The 5,548-nt window shown below is 38.9% G+C and overlaps 1 non-coding gene across 1 annotated transcript; it reads left to right on the top strand.

Annotated features, from left to right (window-relative positions):
- Positions 1-2,714: 2,714 nt before the first annotated feature.
- On the top strand, positions 2,715-2,844 carry LOC146407035 (small nucleolar RNA SNORA19). The gene has a single exon (XR_014832368.1). It is a non-coding gene; the product is annotated as a small nucleolar RNA SNORA19 (small nucleolar RNA).
- The last annotated feature ends 2,704 nt before the right edge of the window (positions 2,845-5,548 follow it).

The following is a 5,548-nucleotide window of genomic DNA, read 5'->3' as shown; positions in this document are numbered from 1 at the left end:
TTGGAATTAATTCTCTCAAAATCCTCTGAAAAAAGGCACTATTTATGTCTCTATTTTAAAAATAAGGAAACTGAGGTACAAAGAAGTTAAGAAATTTGGTTAAGACTACCTGTTTAGTTTGGAAGGGGCAGAGAGAGCTAGGGCAGTGAAACCATGTTCATTATACCCCACAATGTGTCCTGGTTTCCTACCAAATGGGATTTTAAGGTAGAATTTTACCGGTTACAAACACTGGTCTCTATTGCCGGTCATGGATTAATTTCACTCTTACTCTTTCCAAAGAAGCACTATAAGAGGGTGGGCAGAGGACAGGTTCTGGTGTCAGAGATTCCAACGCCAGCTCAACTACATATGAATTATACAACTTCGGATAAATCATTTGTTCTCTCTAAGTATCAATTTCCTTATCTAAAAAAAATGAATGCAGTCATCCCTCACTCTATGCAGGGGATTGGCTCCAGGATCCTCACAGATACCAAAATCTGTGGATGCTCAAGTCGTTTATGCAAAACGATGCAGTCTCTGTGTATTACCCATGCACATCCTCCCATATACTTTAAATCATCCCTAGATACTTATAATACCTGATCAATATAAATGCTTATGTGAATTGTTGTAAATACAATGTTATGTAAATGCTATGTTAACAGTTGGAGGCACAGAAATTCAAGTTTTGGATTTTGAAACTTATTGGAATTTTTTTTCTAATATTTTCAATCTTGGATTAGTTGATTCCCTGAATATAGAGCCTTCAGTTTTAGGGACCTACCATCATACAAGAAAGATAGTTAGCATCTTCTTTTATTTACACCTACGATGTGAAACACATGGTAAATACTTGATACAAGTACCATTGATACCCCTATGTACTAGCCACTATTTCTTGCTACATGGGCAGTGTCCAGACACTAGTAAGCTAGTATATTTGCAGGATATTTCTTCTGAATCCTAGTCCTAAGAGAACAGTGAGCTATGTTCCAAGGATTTCTAGCCAAGGCACTTCTGTGTCTCTAGTCTCTCCTGTACATGCCACATCGTCCAGTTAAGTCAAAGGCTCAGAAATCCTTACGTATGCCTTTTATTGTCCCTTTCACCCAGAACACCTCCTTTCTGGGACTTCACTTCTCCCTGGCAAAATCCTATCCATCCTTTAGATGCCAGCTCTACTAGTGACTGTTTTCTGTTTTTCTCCAATTGCATACGAGCTCTCTTTGCTTTGGGCAGAGCAATGCTTTCTTTGTCCTTCTCTGAAGCAGATATCTTTCTGTTTTGAATCATAAGGATTCGAGTAAATGTTATATCTTCCCCTTAGACTATAAGCTCCTGGAGGGCAGGGAGAGAGGGGGATTTTGTCATTCATGCAGCATCTTATATCTGATAGATGCTCAGGCATGATTGGCTCTGATACTCATTATAATATTGGAGAGAATGGCTACACTTAACACTCTTACTTTTTGTGACTTTAATATGATTGGCTGAAAAGTATATAATGGCAATCCTCAAAACAAAACAGCTAGATGAATTCTAAATCTTTTTTATTTTTAAGTACTTTTTACAAAGAGAGCAAAAATAGCTTTGGGGAGAGTTTGAGGAACTGAGAAAGACCAAACAAACAAAAATCACCTATGATCTCATCATCCAAGCACAAGTATTTTCATTTTTGCTGTTAGCATTTGCTCTTTGTCCAGACGTACATAATTTTGGCTATAGTTGTGACCATGTCTTTTTGTATCCTTCTTCTCAAATTTGTCATTGTACATAAGTTCACAACTATGTTGCTGACTAGTCTCCCTAATTATCGCTTTTAATGGCTGCTTGGTTCACAGATCCATGATTAGATGGAATTGGGCCCATACTTGGTATGTTATCTGACTGCTATAAGCCTCTATTTTAATCTTGGGCCAGAGTATTATTTGGGGTTCCTAAGGATTTGTATCATTTCAGGGCAATGTTTTGGATCCCTGTCAAGTTTGAGTATTTCCATTCCCCCCAGTGCACAGATCCCTTGGTAAATGACTTCAAGTCCCTTTGGGGATGGCTTGGAGGAAGATCTACAGTAAACATTTGTGGCATTGTTGCAGGGTCCTTTTCAAGGGGTCCAATTTTTCTCTTCAACCAGGAGTTTCAGATCTGTGAACTGGTGGGGTCTGGGAACTGGGGCAGAAACTATGATACTCAGTTGTGATAACTCATATTTCTATCATATAGATCAAATAGTGCTTTGGTAGGCCAAGTACCTGTTTAATTCTTAGCCAACCACCAAAGATTCCTGTGAGTAAAAAAATTCTGATTGCTACTCTGATGTCCCATCTTCTCCATTGAAATCAGGAAGCCTGTTTCAATGACAGCATTTCCACCATCAACCTTGGCTTATAGAAAGCAGCTACCTGGAGGTGTTCAAGTTTGCTGGAGTTTCTTCACCAAATGCATTTCTCAATGCTTTAGTGAAGGGAATATTCCTTGGACCCCTTCAAGGTGAGGAAAGACACACAGGTTACACATGATAAATTACTCCATTATTCCTGTCTCCCTAAACCTTTAGAATCCTTCCTGTACATGATTCCAAAGAAAAGTCTACTATGTCAACATCGTTGAATATAGTCTATTGCTGAGCACAGGTTTCATCCAACCAACTAAGCAAACAGATCCAATCCCAGCTGTTCAATCTAATATGTTTATTTCAGCTAGCTTTTGCTGTATAACAGAACTTAGTGGTGCACATTTCATTGTCTTTTTTCTTTATGTCAAGAGAAAAGATATTTCTTATGTACTAAATAAACCTTGGAAGTAAATTAGCAGCATGGCTAATTTAGCCATTTAGCTGTCAGTCACCTTCAGACAGGAATAAAAATAAAACAAACAAACCCCAAAACTTACTGGCTTCTGTTTATTATTAATAAAATTTTGTAGCTTAGCAAATTGGGCTTACTCATGCATTTGCAGTCAATTTGGCCATCTGACAGATTGGCTGGAAGATACTGGTCTTAGCTGGCTTCACTTACAAATCTTGGAGTTGGTGCTGGTTGTTAGTTGGGCCATGTGTTTCCCAGCAGCTGCAGGTTAGTCCATTCAACATGAAAGCTGGTCCAAAACAGCAAAAAGAAAGGCAAGCCCCAACATGCAAGTGCTTTTTTTAGGTTTCTGTTTGCATCACATTTGCTAATGTCTCATCAGACAAAGCAAGTCAGACATCCATGCCAAAAATCAGTGTGGAACTGGCTACATGAGGGCATGATATACAGGGGGGGGCATGATTCTCTGGGGGTTATTATTGCAACAGTTCACCATAGCAGTAAGTCCAAACATCTATAGAAAGTGTATTATATCAGGACTACCAAAATTTGACCCCAACTCAATGTTATGTTCTGTTCTCCTTGGTCTAATGCCTTTAGAATCCCTCCCCTATTACATTAGATAGGTTTGTTCTAATATAAATTTAACCAAATCTTATGACTCTTTTGGAGTATGTTTTTTCCTCCTTATCCAGACTCTGCCCTTTTCCCCTTGAATATGCTGCAATCCGACACTGGGTAAAAGATTGTAGGCAGTGAGAGTTGGGAGCAAAGGAGTTAAAGAGAATAGATATGCGCACTGTGGTATATGGAATGGTTGGTCAATGGGCAACTGCTGTATAGTATAGGGAACTCTAAGCAACATTCTGTGATTATGTATATGGGGAAAGAATCTGAAAAAGAATGGATGTGTTTATATGTGTAACTGAATCACTTTGTTGTACAACAGAAATTATCACAACATTGTCAATCAACTATACCTCAATAAAACTTTTAAAAAATGAAAAAAAAAAAGAAAGAAAATAGATATTCCTGAGCAAGACAACTGCCTCATGTGTGGTTATTATAGGTTTTTAACCGAGGAAGACTAGTATCATCAAATAGGAAATGAGAGTTCTCTTTCATTATCAGGGGAAGCTCAGGGTTACTTGGAAGTTTTAAGATTCTTAGTTTTTCATCCAAGTTCACTTAGATGTTTCCATTCCTGGTCTCAAAGTCCTATTTCCTTCCAAATTACTACTTAAACTTTGATACATGAGACTTGGCTAGTCTTGTGGATGCTATATTTGGGTCTGATTTTTAGACATGTTTGTCCTATATGTAGAAGAATAAGAGATACTCTTACGGGCAGCCTTAGGAACCCTCCAATGCTCTGAAGATGATTTGTGCTGAAAGATCTGAGCTTATTATTTTCTTCCTACAAGCACCATAGCCAATCAGAAGCACCTTGCTTTCCTTAAATTATCTTCACTTTTGTACTGACCACATGCAGTTGTTACTTAATCTCCAAAACCAGCCTCCCCATGGCACTCAAACCTGGGAAGGAGAATTTAATAAATCATGATGCCATTGCATGCCATAAACTACCAGTTCCCATTTTCCTTTGGCATTCAGCTCCAAGTTCAAAGTGAATCATTCCCAGAATCCTATTTTAGAGAGGCTATTTCCTAGCACCACTCCTAGCATCAAACACTGTATCAGCCAGGGTCCAATCAGGAAAGTAGGGTGGATTTAGTGGGTTATAAAAATATTAGAAGACAGAAAGAGCAAAAAGTGGATGCCAAAAAACCCCAAATATTAGAACTGCAGATAACAGCTACCTTCCTGCTGTCTGCTGCTACAGATAAATTCAGGAACTGGAAATAGGAAGGAATTCTCCCCTCCCACATTCTAATCCTCTAGGGTTTCCCATTTATTGAACTTAGCAGGAATCCAACTGGCAAAGAAGACTGGTAAATGACCTTTGCTGAATCAGAGCCGTAGCATGACAGAGTAGAGAAGAGAAACGTGGCCTTAGAACTGAGAACAGAAGGTAAATAACCAACCCATTCCTGAGTCAAAACTTATCTGGGTAGATGGAGATGTAGTCCTTGAGAGAGGAGAATATCGAGGCAATGAATTAGATTGCAGCTCAAGGAATTTTCTAAACTTTGCTGCAGAGTTCTCTGCTGACGCAGTGGGTTAAGGATCCACTATTGTCACTGCTGCGGCGTAAATTCAAGCCCTGACCCCGAACTTCTGCACGTTCTGGGCCTGGCCAAAAAAAAAAAAAAAAAAAAAAAAAAAAAGAAAAAGTTAAAGCAAGGAAATTCAAACAAAACAGAACAAAAACCTTTGTGGCATTTCACCATGTAACAAGGGCATATTACATATTTGTTGATTAATTGAACAAGAAAATAGCCACTGGGAACTGTTTTGGCCATGAGCATAGGACAAGATAAATTTATTTTTATTTTGTTTTATTTTTGCTTTTTAGAGCCATACCCACGGTATATGGAGGTTCCCAGGTTAGAGGTCGAATTGGAGCTGTAGCCACTGGCCTATGCCACAGCCATAGCAATTCGTCATAGCCGCCTCTGTGACCTACAGCACAGCTCATAGCAATGCCGAATCTTTAACCCACTGAGTGAGGCCAAGGATGAAACACATCCTCCTGGATACTAGTCGGATTCTAAACCACTGAGCCATGACAGGAACTCCAGATAAATTCATTTTTAAATGCACTTGGCAGAAGTTGTATCACTTGTATCATTTGG

This window comes from Sus scrofa, chromosome 1 (assembly GCF_054392235.1).
Source record: "Sus scrofa isolate SSC_HxYL_T2T_F1_AM1 chromosome 1, Sscrofa_HxYL_maternal_Yorkshire_Landrace_v2.0, whole genome shotgun sequence".
In the NCBI taxonomy this organism is placed as follows: domain Eukaryota; kingdom Metazoa; phylum Chordata; class Mammalia; order Artiodactyla; family Suidae; genus Sus; species Sus scrofa.
This window is presented reverse-complemented; position numbering and strand designations above follow the sequence as displayed.